The sequence below is a fragment of the Protopterus annectens genome, chromosome 4.part0, assembly GCF_019279795.1.
Source record: "Protopterus annectens isolate FY-2018-M chromosome 4.part0, PAN1.0, whole genome shotgun sequence".
Classification (NCBI taxonomy): domain Eukaryota; kingdom Metazoa; phylum Chordata; order Ceratodontiformes; family Protopteridae; genus Protopterus; species Protopterus annectens.
In genome coordinates this window covers 1,383,008,605-1,383,025,785 of record NC_056733.1, presented here as the reverse complement: position 1 = coordinate 1,383,025,785, position 17,181 = coordinate 1,383,008,605, and the positions used below count along the sequence as shown (strand labels likewise).

Below are 17,181 nucleotides of genomic sequence, written 5' to 3'. Positions count from 1 at the left end.
TGCTGAGTCCTACACTAAGGTGCTGTATGAGCACATTGGACCAAGCCATCCCAAATAGAACCAAGATGCTGTCCTCTAAAAAAAAGGAAGCCAATCTGGTGGTCCCCTGCCATAAACAAGCTATACAACAGATGGAAGAAACTGTTGCAGAAAAGAGGAAGTATCCAGGATGCAAAAAACACCCTCACCAGCCTCTGTAGAAAGCTGAGATCCCTCATAAAATCTTCCAAAGCTAGTTACAAAAACAAAATTGCCAAAGATTCCAAAGATAACCACAAGGCATTCTATAGCTATGTCAAGAATCTAAATGGCAATACTCAGATCTGCTCTGAGCTACAGCAGAATGGCAGTAGATATACTGATCCCAAGGATATTGCCAATGTCCTGGCAGATAGATTCAGTGCCAACTTCACCCCCCTCTCACCCCATAAAGGGCCCATCTCAATACCAAAAGAATGCTAAATTCTGGTAATCATGGCCACTCAGGTAAAAAACGCTCTCTCCAAAGCCAAGAATACAGCATCCATGGGACCAGATGACATCCCGGGCTGTGTACTGCATGAACTACAAAATGAACTGACACCTCACCTATGTGCCATATTTAATCATAGCCTCACCTCAGGCTTCGTGCCCACAGAGTGGCGCACAGCTGCAGTCATCCCACTCCACAAGGGGGGATCCACTTTGGATCCCAGGAACTACTGTCCCATCAGTCTGATGAGCCTGATCTGCAAGGCCATGGGACATATTATCATAGAACATATAAACAAAGACATTGGCAACCTTCAAACACTAGACCCCCACCCCATTTGGGTTCGTGAAGGGCTGATCTTGCTTCTTGAACCTGATCGACTTCTTTAAATCAGTCTCCAGAGCTGTGGATGAGGGTAAGGTGGTACACACTGCCTACTTGGGCCTTGCCAAGGCTTTCAACACTATCCCCCACTCTGGAATCAAAGATAAACTTACTAAGCTGGGCATTAATCTCTATGTCACTCAATGGGTTGCAAACTGGCTTACTGCCAGAACACACACTTTAAAAGTAGCCGACTCCAAATCCAGCTCCAGACAAGTGACAAGTGACAAGTGGTGTACCACAGGGTTCTGGTTGATGGTTCATGGTTCCTGGGACCACTCTTGTTTGGCATCTTCTTCTTTGAAGTACAGGCCAACACTAAGGGACTCACAAAGTTCGCAGATGACTGCAAGCTGGGGGCCATTATTGAATCCCCAAATGATGTGGATATACTACAAAAGGGCCTTACTAAAACAGATGCCTGGTGCCAGAGCCACCGGCTCAAGCTAAATGCCAAAAAATGCATAGTTGTCCCCTTTGGGAAAAAACACGTACCTGTGAACTACCACATAGGTGGCAGTACACTAAACACTGAAAGTGTGATAAGAGACCTGTGGACAGTGGTCTTACCTTTGATAATCACATAGTCACAACAGTTAGAAAATCCTTCTACATAGCACACCTCATCACTAAGGGCTATTCATCCAGAAAAAAGGAGGTCATTGTCCCTCTGTACTCATCCCTCATTAGACCCATTATAGAATACAATGCCCCATTTGGTATGTACCTCACAAGACATCTGCAACAATTAGAAAGGCCATAGAAATAACTCAAAAAAAGAATCACAGGCCTAAAGCAGATGCCTTATGCTGACCATCTAAAGAAACGCCAGCTATACTCTATCACATATTGCCTACTCAGAGGCAATCTCTGCCTAACATACAAGGTCATGTCAAACCCAGAGTTGTTAGACATGCTACTCTTAAAGAAATCCCAATCTCTCAGAGCCACATGCTCCAGGGATCTTAACCTTGTTATCACGATGAATAGAACATGCTGGAGGGATAGGTTCTTAACCCAGAGACTCCCCATACTCTGGAATAGGCTGTCCATACATGTCAGGCAGAGCATCTCAATGGCCCTCTTCAAGAGGAACCTTGACAATTGAATGGGAGATAGGAAATTCACCCCGGGGATCACATCAGTAGCCCTGCTAGACAAGGGTCCAGGAAAGTAAATATTTGTGGGAAGTAATAGCCAGGGAATCATTATGGCTAGGCTTGTATAGGCCCTAGGGCCGATAGCCTAGTACCTACGTATGAACCTTTGAACTTATGAACCTTTTATGGGCTAAGGAATGTGAATAATTTAGAAAACATTAGTGGTATAACAGATTCATTTATATTATTTTCTGATCTTACTGGAAATATAAACATTTGTAATTGTGAACAGAATAGGATGGAAATGTGTACATTTGTATATCATTATTACAGTGAAGAGATGAAAACATAATTGCAAGCTGCGTCTGTGTATTTATATGTCCATTTAATATAAGGCAATGTACATAGCAATGAGATTATTACAGGAGACTATGCAGTTCATTTCACTTTTAGTTTGTTTATTAATTTTATATCATATGATTGAGATACACATTAAGTGTTTTGTGTTATGTACTTGTTTTATGTTGTAAATAAAGGTAATATAATAATAAATAAATGAAAACAGAAAGATGTGTTTCTTGGGCCTGTACCAGATGTGGGTTTTTGAAACATGATACAGAAAAGTTTGAGAAAAACTGGTCTACTATCTTAGAACTTTAAAATGTGTCAACATTTATGCTTGCATCCCAGAATACACATAACTGTTTTCCAGTGTTTTGAAGTGGTATCTTACCCTCTCTGTAAAGTATTTGCATTATTTTCCTTAGCCTGAGCTCTCTTCCATTACAATCTGTGAGAAACTAGAGAAATATGTATTGACTGAAGAGATGACCATGAGCATTCTGGCTTAAAACCCTAAGAAGGTACAAAAGCAGGTATATAACTTTCATATTAAAACATAGCAGACAGATTGGTCTTGTCAAGGCATTGGTGCATTTGTAATTCAGATGGAGTAGAAGTGGAAAAAAGTCCACACATTTAATGCTGTGGCAGGTTAAGCATTAAAAACTAGCAATAAGCAGCTGACAAAAGCATTGAAAAATCCAGAACCTTCTTAGGACTAAATAAAATGAAACTGTTAATGCATGCTTAAGTTCAGTGTGAACTTTTACCCGGCTGTACTCTGAATGCTGTAAACTATTACACATTCATTTTGATTAATCCTAACTAAACATTGCAATAGCTGAATGCAGTTATCAGCATATAACCATAATATCTCAAAACCAGAGAATGGTCTGCAACCATACTAAAAAGCAAATAAATGAAGACAAAAAATATACTTCAACAACATTCACAGCAATAGTAAACACAGCCTTAAAAAAATTAGTCAGTCATTATAGAAATCTTACATCCTGGCCAAAAATTCACCTCAACCCCTCTCCCAATAACTCTCCACTCAAAACTGTAATATAATTCAACTCATTTCATAGATAGTATAGCATCCCTAACCAATGATTTTCTAACATCTGATCCCAAACCTACCCAATAGTCACATAACACAACATCCAGTCACCTTCCAACCTGTGCCCACAGCCTATATAAAACTACTCTTAAACAAACACAAACCATATTCTATATTAGCTGATGATCCTCCAATCAAGTACATTAAAATAGCAACCAATAACACTGCCTATCCTGTCTCAATCCTTATAAATAGGACAATGCAGGAATCCCACATTTTCATTCTCTGGAAAAAAAACACACATTATTCCTCTATACAAAGAAGGAAATTCAGCAGCATCACTAACGTTAGACCTATAACTTCTGTCCCTCCAATAGTACTAACACGGCACTTCTAATCTTTTAGATAATGATAGTGATAATGACAAACTAGTCTCCTCATTTCTAGACTTGGCTAAAGCCTTAAACACATTTTGTCAAAGCAAACTTCTATTTCAAATGTCCTCAGTAGGCCTGTCTCAGTCCACCCTTCTGTGGTTCAAAAACTACTTGTCCAATAGGTATCCCTCAGTGAAATGGCACTCCATCCTCTCTCTGTACCTCCCAGTCATCACCGGTATACTACAAAGATTTATCCTTGTTCTCTTCCTCTTTAATATTCCCACCAACATCCTCCACACATCCACACAACTATATGCAGATGACTTTACACTCATTTGCACATCAGGCAATTTATCTCATCTTCCAAAATGTTTTCAGGAAGCTTTAACAGCTACTGAAAATGGCTTTGTAACTCACAACTCATACTCAAATCCCCCAAAAAGCAAACTACCTTTTACCCCAACTCCCTCTCCTATGAAAAAACAAAATTTTAAATCCTCTCTCTTAATAATACAAAAATTGAAGGCACTTCCCATAGCAAGTTATTAGGGATGATACTGGATTATAATCTTAAATTAGACCTGCATATACAAAATCACTTAAAATCACCAAAAACTAAGAATGCTTTATAGAGCCAAATAATTTCTCACCAATGCAATGAAAACTACACTTGCCACTACTTATCTCCTCCTCTCACTACATTATGATGCTCCCATGCTTACTAACCTCCAGTCAACATGGAAAGCAAAACTTGAACATTGCTATAATAATGTGGCTAAATTTGCAGCACATATCCCATTCAGAGCCCACCGTATTGCCCTAAAATCCTAAATTGGTTAGAACTATCCTATCAGCTACATATACACAGCTTCTTACTACCTATAAAATTATCTAGCATACATCTGTTTTCCAGCATTAAATACCATTCTACACAACTATGATCCCACTTGGTCATTATGACTCAAAGACTAAAAACTCCTCTCTGTCCATAAACTTAAAAAAACTACTGGGCATGGTCTGTACTCATACCATGTTGCTAAGGCATGGAACTCCTTACCTTTATCCATCAGATTAATATTCTCTCTCCAGTCTTTAAAACCATTCTAAAAACTTTCTAGCCAAAATCTAGCTCTGTTCTTGCTCAACCCCAGGATATACGTATTGAGCAAGTACCTATTCATACCTTACACATCCTTACTTTCCCTTCTTCACCCACTTCCTTACTTCAGTCAGTTTCTCTGCCCTGACTCTCTATCTAAATATGCCATAACCCTGATTTTTTTCTCCCACTTCATATTATAGTTCCTGTTTGCATTATACTAACTTACCTTTAATTTCTCCAAACTGGTTAAAATTTCTGTAAATATTAAATCCTTGATATACAAGTTATTTCTGTTTTTAAGAAATGTTGTCACTTTATGTTTAATTTGGTATTATTACATAAACTGTGGATATTTTTGTGCTATTTTTGAAGATTGTAAAATTATTGTTCTTAAAATGATTTTATAATACTTTGGAGCTTTTCTCCCTGGGCCTACACTGAAAATGGACACCTACCCAGTTGGACTTTCTCGGTAATAAAATGTCAATAAATAAATAAACCATTTTATTATTGAGCACTATGTGTTTGTTGGTGCATGTGTACATGTTTCCAAGTCAGTAGCTGTGTGTGTGTGTGTGTGTGTGTGTGTGTGTGTGCATGTTTTATGTATATTTGTATGTATATGTGTGAATATCTATCTATATCTTTATCTATCTATATATAGAGAGACACACATACACACACACACACACACACACACACACACACACACACACACACACACACACACACACACACATTAATTTATATATTAACATATTTACCTATCTATACAAAAGTTTAAACCTCAGAAGAGCGATCCAAAAAGAGCAACACACAATAACACACACACAAAAATATATATGAAAACATATTTTATGCAGGGAGACAAGCCCCCATGCACCCCTTACCCCCTGCTAGCTATATATATATATATATATATATATATATATATATATATATATATATATATATATATATATATATATATATATATATATATATATATATATATATATATCAGCTCTGAGATCACACTACAGCTGGAAAAGGGCAAAGCCAACTTACCCTGTACCTTGATCTTGCACATGACACTACTGGCATTTTTCAAAATTCTTCTGTTTCAATATTACAAGCCATTAACAAAATTGCTCTTCATTCCGACCATTCAGTTATATGACAGGAATGACAGGAACCCATACATAGAGAGAGAGAGAGAGAGTGAGAGAAAGGGGGAGATACACACACACACACACACACACACACACACACACACACACACACACACACACACACACACACACACATTGTGTGTGTGAGTGTGTGTATGTGTGTGTGAAAGAATTAGCCTCCATTCATTTTCAAAGAGAAATGTTGACCCCCATATGACAAATCTGCATGATCTGAAAAAATAGTCAAAAATATAATGTGAGATTTCCTACACATATTATGGAGGAACATTCTAGGAAATGGAATGTCCTTTCGTGGAGGTTTTCAGTTCTAGGAATGAAAACCTAGATGGGGGGGGGGGGCAGAAGAGGGTAAAGGTAGCCCAAAGAATAACACTGTCTTTACTGGTGGTTTGTGATGATGGAGTTATACTGCAAAATTCTACAATCTCCAAGTATAAATATTTTAATGTTGTCAGATTTTTTTACAGTTACTGCATACTGTATAACCCAAGCATATAGTGACAATCAGTGCATTTTTCACATCAATAGACGACCTGCTGTGTTCAAGGACACAGACCAATTATTCATTCTTATAACTCCTACCTGTGTGGATCTCTGCACAATCAAGTTATAGTACATGTAACCATTTTTTCATTGTTTTTATTGCTATCACATATGAATTATAAACGGATAGGTCCTTCTCATCTAAAGGGTATATACGCTGCTGTTTGATATGCTGCCCTTTGCCAGTACTAGTGTCTTCAAACATGTTGTCAACATCAGTCATGATTTTATGGAGAAGGATATGTTACACTGTACCTATGACTAATACTACTGATGCATCATGGGATATAGCTGCAGTTACAGCTCCCGCATAGCCTGCCTTTTTTGCAGAAGATGGTAGTTCTATATGACAAACAGAAGAAATAATAGTACAGTGACTATCAAGTAGCTTTAGAATTAATGATTGTTTCAGCATTAAACAAACATGTAAATCTAAAGATAAATGACCTGTCAGCTGTACAATGTACAGTAGATGGATGGAGTAATTCTCTGTATGACTCAGAGATGAATAGCAACCAAAGCACTGGAGGAATCAAGTTGGAATGGGACAGCACTAGCAGGGTTATTTCTGCTTCACTCTGTTGGGGAGGAGGGTGGGGGAAATATTATGAGCATGAACAATTTGTCTCCTGCTCTAGATCAGGAGTTGGAAAGAGTGATGCTTTCTTATTAGGACAGCAGGCTGGAGCTTTGAGAGCATGTTCCCCTATACCCATTGCCAACATATCCAGCGGAAGTAGGACATAACCAAAGGAAGTCAGCATACCAGCCATTCACAGTAAGATGCCTCCTTCATTTGTTCGTACTAGTGGGCATGCCCCATATACTAACTAGTACAGTTTGCAGTTTGTAAAATTTCACATATCCAATGAGCATTGCTTGTAACAAAATACCAAAATACAGACGTCGGACATCTGCTTAAGACACCTTTCTGAGCATGTTAGTCGGGTTGAGCTGAGATTTACTGTTCTGAACAAGTATAATAATGCATGGGCAGAGGACAGAATTTAACACTTTACTGTCTATTGCGTCTTCCTGTCCAAGACAGCTTTCTGCTTTATCTATCCACTAAGATCAGCTGGGGTAACACTACCAGCTAGATGCTACGGAACTGCTTACCTAGTAAAGTAAAAACAAACAAATTGAGTAATACATGTTGCATTATCTTCTTAAAATATAATTGCATACTTTTTAGATACATTTATATCAAAACATTCTTTTATCTTAAGCAACACTACTGAAAACCAGGCTACTGTGTACATATTATTAGGTAGCATCAGAGATAGCAAACATACAGTTAGACACAGAAATAAATCTAGCTCTGGATAACATGACAGCTTATGTACACATATTACATTGTGTACAGAATGGAAGCAAAGTAAAGCATAATTGTTGCTACAATGGACATTACCTTAAAATATACGAAGACCAGACTTCGTGTTTTGTCTTCTGAGTTAAAACCTGCAGTTTGTATTGAATAATTCTATTGTTAATGGCAAAAAAGTGAACTGCTTCACAACAATTTTCAGTTTGACTAGAAATATAAGAAGAGGAACTGATTTACTTTACCAAAAGCAGAACTAATGACTGAATGTGTGTCACTCACCACTCAGTAACGATACACGTTAGTTCCTTCTACTAAAAAAGGAATTACTTTCATGCTAAAAAAAAAAACAGTAATGATATGTTTACAGCTCATATTCAAGCAAGATCTTGGGTTAATTGTAGCACATGTTTAATTGTATATTATGTAGCAGCTTCAAAATATGAATTGTGTTTTCAAGTATGGAGCTTCTACCCACATTAATGGCTTTGTAGGACAACTTCATCTATAAGATAATATTCACTAGTATGTAAAACAAATACACAGATTTGCAATGTTTTAATTATGTTAAATTTCATTGAAACATTTCATGTATTATTGAATATGACTTTAGATGAATAACACTATAATTACATATTATTTTGTTATCATGCTTTTCTATATAACAACATTGTAACTTTGTTATACTCTATGTCAATGTCATTAAAATAGCTATTTAAGCAGATGTGTACCATTGTGTTACTGGGTGGTTGTAGGGATCATAGTACAGAAGAAAGGAGCCTTGACTATGAGACAGAGAACTTATGTTTAATCAGTGCACAGAGTGCCACAGCAGATGAATACAGTAGAATCCCCAGATACTGTAGTAATACTAGACAAGTTGACCATCTCTGGGATGTCATTGTATATACTAACTACTGTGACACTAACGGTGAATGGTTTTCAGTATAAGAAATATAACAGTAGGAAATGAACTGGAGAGTGCATATATGATTTTGTCTTTACATATGAAGAGGTAAGGAGTGGTGTAGTACTGGTCTTACTGTTCTGTGTACCCCATTTCTGGTGTGTCACTTTCCTAAAAAGATTGCTACATTTTTAGTATCAAAAGATAATATTATTGGAAGCTGGAAGGGTGAATGGTCAGTAGGTTCAAAGGGGCAATAAAAAGAATAAAAAAGACAACTTAATAAATATTCTGTACACTACTTCCTGTATTAAAATAATATATGAATTGTAAACATTTAACTAAAATAAGGGGCAATAAAAAGAATAAAAAAGACAACTTAATAAATATTCTGTACACTACTTCCTGTATTAAAATAATATATGAATTGTAAACATTTAACTAAAATACTAAAAAAATAATAATGTAGACTAAAAACTCTTCAGACTTCTCTAAACAATTTATAAATGCTATTTAAAACTGCAGTCTTTGTCACCCAATGGGTACCATTGCAGAATTACTTAATTACATGCCATTGCCAAAAGGTTTATGCAGTGATAAGGCATCTCAGCAGATGCCAAGGCAATTCAACTGAATATTTCATATTTTTTTTCAAAGCAGGACATTAAAAACAATAAATTTACTAACACCATTGACACATTAATTTGGGGCTTTTGTAGAAGCCTATTATATCCAATCAGAATGCCTTGCTGATAAAGCTAACACTCAGACTCTCAGCTCTTTAATTTAATTAATGATCTCTGGTAATCTTTAACATAAACTAATTCACCTTCTACAGATATACCATGTCTATAATTATGATTAAAGTGAGCTGTTTTTCATGTGCCAAAATCTGTGACATTATTTCAGCCCTAGACACTCTAAATCTTATCAAACATGGCTATGGCATGGTAATAGTACATGTGAACAACTTAAGGCACAAAACCCTGACAGAAATGCAAACAGACATGTCAGAACTTTCCATGCATGTTACAGATACAGGTAAGAATAGTTCTGAGTTGAATCCTTCCTTCACACTGAGTAATTGCCTATATACAAAGAAAAGATAATTGGCCTCAACAACTGGTTGGAGTTGGCATTATGGTTAAGGTATTTACCCACAAGGTACAGGGCTTGAATCTTACCTTTAAAGGGGAGCTCAGCTTGGCTTAAAATAGCCCCACAAGGGCAGCTAGCCTAGTACTTACCTATGAACCTAAATAAATGGTATCATTGCAGGAGGGTCTAGTATGTGTCAACATGGAAGGAAATGCTCAACAGTCCAGTTTGCTTTGCTAAGGATGGCTTGCTTCCAAATGCCAGCTAAAGCCTTTGCTGTCCTCTTAGTGACTTTGTAGACAGAGTTCAGTTGATGGACATGCTAAGGTAAGAACATATAAGTCCCAAAACTGGATCACATTAAGGTGGATCTCCTCAATGCCAGAAGTGTAAACAATAAATTGAACAATAAATTGCTTATCTTGAGGCACTCCTACATTTGGAAAACAACCATGTCTGTGTAGTTGCTGAGACTTGGTTTAAATGCAAAGACAGCATTCCCTCTACATTGTAGTTTTGCACTTGTCAGACCCAATGACGACTACGATGGAGTCTCCATATGCATCAAGGGAACATAATACATCCAGGAAGATCTATAGGAACTCACTGTCTGAACACACTGAACTACAGATCACTCTGAGTAGAATTAATTATTAACAAATTGCTTGTTACGGAATCATTTCTTTGTTCCTTGATGTGCAGATAAGATTCTTCAGTGCTCTAAATGATGTCTGTTTTCACAAAAAAAAAACTCCATTATTTGGGGTGACTTTAACTACCCTTCAATAAACTTGGACATCTATATTTCCAACATAGGATATACCCACAAATGCCTACACTTACACAAAAACTATCTTGAGCATTTGTTAAATAAAACTATTGGAGGGCACAGCATTCCTGACCCAGGTTTTACAGATATGGCCGCCGCTTGCACTACTCCTCTACTATTTCCTTCGCCAATGACATCTGACCAGCCAGTTCGGATTTTCCTCATTTAAACTCCCAAAAGCCTCCAGAGAAAACCCTGTTGAATTTAGGGACTACAAATGCACTAACCTCAACCCACTCTATGATGAAATATCAACATTTTTTTATGACTGTACCTCACTGACTTTGATTCAGCAACAAGCTTCACTAAAGAATTCTACACCCATTTAGAAAAATGCTTATAGCTAGCAGTACCCACCAGAAGCAAGTATCACAGGAAATTCAAAAACAAACCACCATGGTGGTCCACCACCATAAATAAGCTATGCACTACTTCCACCACTACCACCACCAACAAATCTCCATAACTCATTACAGCCTAGTGACATCTGCAGGTATTTCTGTAGTTACAGTCTACTGATTCCTCTAGTCATCCAATATAGCCTGTTCATATTTGCATTAAAAATTCCACATTCATGTTATATGCATGTTATTGAAAGATTTTTTTCTTGAAGCTTACATGATGGGTAACATATTTGCACTTATTTGTGACCTCTGTGTTGTGCTGCAAAATAGATATTAAATGTTGATTGTATATTATTACTTATGTTGTCATAATGTTTATATATTTTTCTAACTATCGCAACAACCAGGTAAAACAAAGAGAACTGTATAGCTTCATATGAAAGCTCAAAGATGGACAAACAAAATGCTGCTGACTCTATCAGTGTAGTTTTGGTGGTTACAAAATATTGTAAATGAATATTTCCTTTTCTTCATTATGACTTACAAAACCTAGTTTAAGACTTAGAAGCTAACAAACACTACTGTAAAGCAATGTTTGTGCTGAACAGTTTGCCATTCACATTTATTTAATAACCTTTATGACTCCAGAATATATGCTTGCAGCATGTACTTCAGGAGCTAACACAACTAAAACTTTACCTATGAAATCAATGGATCTGCTCCTGTATATCTCCAGAATAAATACCACTGTTGTTTTCAGCTTGCCTTATAGCTAAACCATTTATGTTCTATACCCAACAACCAGTCTTCACCCATACCTGAAGAATTTTACTCACATCTCCCAGCTATGTACCTAGCTTTGTGACACTGGTCACCTCAACCACCTCTGTACTTCTAATATAAGCCTTATGGTAGCCATATAAATGTCTCTTAACCTGCCTTATATCCTACCTGTTAAGTATTAACAATTTCTGCCCTACCTAGTTCTTTCACTCACCTCCAAGTCTTTGAATTTCTAAACACTAATCACATGAGCTATAATGTTTGACAAACCCACTAATACACATATTCAAATGCTCAGTGTTCAACATCTACTAATGTATAAGGTTCATAGGTGCATACTAGGCTAGTGTCCACTAGGGCCCTTATAAGCCAAGCCTTGTAACCTAAATGTGATCCAAAAATTTGATGTGTATAGGGGGTGATTTATCAACTGCCCCTGTTAAAAGAGACATAGACACCAGACAAGGTGAAAATTCTGATTATCAATCCATTGGTCTAAGTTAAATAGTGATAGGGAGGAACTCTGCTTCACATGGATGGGGAGCCTTTTCCAAATAATGAATTCTCTGAGAAACATACCTGTCTCTCCAACATGTCCTATTTATGTAGCAAGCAAAATTTAGGTGTTTTAATCTAGCAGTTCTGATGCTATTTGTTTTGCGTTTGTGGAAAATAGTTCACAAAAACAGGGTTCAGGGATGCCTTATATGCCAGGCAAAGATCGCCTATGTGAAGTCTGTATGACACTGAGTAAAGAGACAGGGCTTTGAGGTGATTAGCATAGGACATTGTGTTTACTCGCTGTATTCTTTTTGTAAGAAATCTTTGTGGAAGTTCCAGTTGCTTCAAGTGTCTGGTAAGGTACATAACGAAGGGGGCATTATACTTTTTGATGGGTCTGATGAGGGCTGAGTACAGTGGCATGATGATTTATCTGGACTTAGAAGTCATGACCTTGCTTATAAGTTGAGCAACATAGAAGGATTTTCTGACTACTTTGGATAGATGTTGGTTGAAGGCTAGGTTACTATCTACATGACTTCCAAGATCCCTGACTAATGAATCAACTGTTAGGGGTATTTTATTGGTGACATAGTTACTTGGAGTGGCCAACTTCCCAAAAGGTACTATAATGTAATTCCTGGTATTGAATTTTAAGCCATGACTTTGGCACCAAGCATGTGTCTGTGTTAGAACTTCCTGAAGGGTGTTCTCATCTTGAGGGGGGATTCAATGACAGTTTACATTCATCTGCAAACTTGGTTAGTCAGAAACCTTTGACATTGACTTTGACATTTGCGAAGTAGACGCCAAAGAGAATAAGGCTTAGCAAAGATCTCTGTTGACTGGCCTCTTTGTGGAGATGGCCTTACTGATTCTAACCTACTGGGTCTTATCAATGATCCAGCTAGCTATCCAGCGTATGATAAAGGGGTTTATATCTAGTTTCTTAAGTTTGTTGGCAATGCCTGAGTGGGGTATTGTACCAAATGCTTTAACCAGACCTAGGTAGACAGTATGCACAGTTTTCCCCTCATCTATGGCATTAGTGACCTTTTCAAAAAAGTCCACCAAATTCAATAAGCATGACCTTCCTTTGACAATGCTAAACTGGGATGGATCCAGTGTCTAGAGGTCTCCTGTGTCCTTGTTGATAACTTCCATGATGATTCTTTCCACAAATTTACAGATAAGACTAGTCAGACTAATGGATCTACAGTTTCCAGGATCTGTTGAAGGTCCTCCCTTATGAAGGGGGATGACTGTCACAGTGCTCCATTCAAGTGGCTCAAAACCTGTTTGAAGACTATAGTTAAATAATGACTGCAGGGGTCCCGATAAGTTGTATTGTAGACTGTTCAGGAGGCATCCTGGGATGTCATCAGGACCCATTGAGGCCATGTTCATGACTTTAATAAGTGCAGCCAGTACATGCTCCCTAGTTATCATCAGAAGGGTTATGTATGAGGTTCTTTTTTGAAGGATGGTTGGGGATGAAAATGGGTAAAGCTGGAACTGAATTTGTCTGCTAACAGGTTTGCCAGGCTCAGTGAATGTGGCATCATTAACCAACAGTTCAGCACATTGCTGTGTGCTGCCCTTGAGGTTTCTGATATAGCTGAAGAAGGCCTTATGGTTATCGTTTACCTGGGGGCAATCTTAACCTCAGAGTTGGCTTTGCTTGACCCTGTTTAGTTTGATGAGAGAATTTTTATGTGAATTACAACAAAAGAAAAAATAATTATGGCAAATATTATAAAGGGTAATTCTCCACTAAGAACTGTTTAATTGGGGATGCCACTAAGGCAGTTTGTTTCTGGGGCCAGTCCTGGGTTTAGTTCTGATAGGTAGAGCAGCTGATATGCAGCCATTGACATGGTTGTACAAAGTTTCTGAGAGCAATTCAGCATAGGCTGCTGTGTTCTCAGAGTTTGGAGGGGCATTGAATTTTGACAAGCCATCATTTAAGAAAAGATAATTTGCCATGGAATAGTTCCTAACTTTTACTCGTTTCAATGGGATTACAGAAATGATTTTGATTTCGGTGGAGACAGCTTTATACATACATAGAAATATTTTAAGCATAGGCATTAATGCCCTTTGGGACTGCCAATACACCAAACCAACTGTTCCCATAATAAGTGTCCAGGCTGTTCTTAAAAATGTCTAAACTAGTACTTGCTTTAATGTAGTTTGGCAGTCTGTTCCATGCATCAGCTGCTCTCTCAGAAAACCATTTGGTAGAATTCAGATTCTTAGAGAATCTTTTACATACGTTGTCTGATGATTCTTTACTACTTTTTGACATTCCCAGACACAGTTATCTCTAAATGCCATATATAGCTGAATAAGATCTCTTAAATATGTATAAGAGACACTGTACAAGTTCATATATTTTAGTCTATGGTCAGGCCTTACTAGAGATGAGACAAAGCATTCTCCAATATTTGCAAGCATAAGGTTCAGTATGGTGGAGTCTCCAGTGATGTTTCACAAGTGGATCAAGGGTGTTTGTATTTACAAAGTCTAGAAATCTCTGTCCCTGTAGATTTAAAGCATACCCCTCAACTGTCCAGATTTTCGCAGTACATCCAGATTTTTGTCTCATATTTTTGGTCTGTACCTCATAATATTTGTGGTTTTCTGGCAAATGACTGGGATGATCTGAGGATTGAAGTCACTAAACAATGGAGTACATTTCAGTTTCAGACTTCAGATCCTTCACAAAATGTATGTTAAAACAAATCTTGTTACTGTAGCTACTTTCTAAGTTTATAAGTGCAATATTTAAAATATGTTCCTAATTTTGGGCCTTTGACCCCTCCCCCCATTTTGTTGGGCTTTGTCCAGATTTCTTGCACTAGGAGACTGAGAACTATGATTGAGGCCATATATGATTCTCAGTCTACAGAGAAGTAATTAAAGTTTCTCCATGAGTAAGGTGTTAGGTTGTATGGTTAAGTGACTCCAGTAGGTTCAAGTATGCATCATGAGCTTCTTCAGACATGGAGGGTAACCTATAGCTGGCTAGGATATGGTACGGGATTTTTTCTCTAGTGATCTACATGTGGAGGAACTCCAGCACTTCATCCTGTTTGACCACCCTAGAGGTCTGCTTGTTACTGATGTATATTGTGACGCCACCACCTTTAGTCCTTGTCTGTGCAGCTACTGGTCTAAAATGTGGAAGGTACTGAAACCTTGCACTGCTGAGGTACTCCCTGCAGCTTTAAACCATGTCTTGGTAACTGCACAGCTGTCTAAATTCTGGAGTGTGAGGAGGGCTTAGGGGGAGTGAAGTTTTTTTTTTTTAATTTATGTTCATAACACTGAGCAGTATCTTTTATACTGTAGTAGCTATATTATAAATATGTATCCTTTATACTGAATGGTTGCCTTTATTATCATATGAATACAATCTAATTAACAAGTCTGTTAGTAATTCTTGATGTATATTACTTAATATCTGTTCATGTTTATTATTGAATGTCTGTTTAAAATTGTTTGTAATATGTTTGAGCTTTTCTCACTGGGCTTCCGCTAAACATTTTTTTTTTACTAAACCCAGTCAGACAAACCTGAGAAACAAAAAATAAACTAAAATAAACCAAAATAAACAAAAAAAAAACTAAATAAATAAATTAATTAAAAAATGTTTAAATGTGAGGACATAAACTTTATTTTGTGGAAAAACTCAGGATGCAATCAAAAAACTCAGGATGCAATCATTAGAAATAGAGAACAAACCTCCAGAGCTCCATTAGAGGGAATGAGTTAAATTATTTAGTAGATATAAAGCTCCTCTTCTCCAAGGTAATATACAGTAGGTTCATTGGCTTATAGGTGCATACTAGACTAATGACAGGGCCTTTATAAGCCTAGCCATACATCCCAAATGTATCCTGCAAGTTCTTTTGAGTCTTAGAGTTTATTTTAATGGGTATGATTTATGGTCTGCCTCTGTCCACTGGAGACATATGTGCTAGATCTAGGATGAATTTCCTGTTTCCCATTCACTGGCCCAGATTACACTTTAATAGGGTTAGAGAAGAACTCTACTTCACATGGAAGGGAAGCCTGTTCCAGAGGAGGGGGAATTCTCTGAGGCACATAACTGTCCCTCTATCATGTCATATTTATCTCACAAGCAGGGTTCAAGTCCCCAAATTGAGGAGTTCTGATGCTATTGGTTTTGCAACAGGTCTGTCAGAGTGGGATCCATGTATGGCTTGTGTGCCAGGCACAGACCACCTCTCAACAGTCTGTAGGAAACCGTGTTTAGAAGTAGGGCTTTGAGATAGTCTGCACAGGACATGTTTACACCCTGTATTCTTTACTGGTGATCAACCTTTGTTAATTTTCCATTTGCTGCATGTACCTGGTCAGGTACATACTGATGGTGGTATTATACCCAATGATGGGTCTGATGAGGGCCAAATACAGAGGCACAATTACTTTCTTGGACCTAGATGCCATGCCGTTCTTATAAGTTGAATAACATATAATGATTTCCTTACTATCTTAGACATATGTTAGTAGGAGGCCATGTTTTTATCCTCATATGTCTGCAAATACCGGACTACTAGGTCTACTTTTAGGGGTGTGTCATCAATGAGATAGTTCCTAGGGTGGCCAGCTTCCCAAATTATACTATTATACATTGCTTGGCATTGAGTTTTAAGGCATTGCTTTGGCACCAGTCATTTGTCTGTGTTATTCCTTTCTGAATTATGTTAATGTCAGAGGGTTAACCATAGGCCTTTGACATTGACTTTGACTTCTGAGAAGTACATACAGTAAAAAAGCAGGGCTAGCACAGAGTTCCGAGGGAATCCACTAG

At 37.5% G+C, this 17,181-nt stretch overlaps 1 protein-coding gene across 1 annotated transcript in view; it reads right to left on the bottom strand.

The window, feature by feature from the left end:
• The window catches only part of TIFAB (TIFA inhibitor), a 102,373-nt gene that overhangs the window by 14,002 nt on the left and 71,190 nt on the right, over positions 1 to 17,181 (bottom strand). The gene's annotated exons all lie outside the window — the stretch shown is intronic.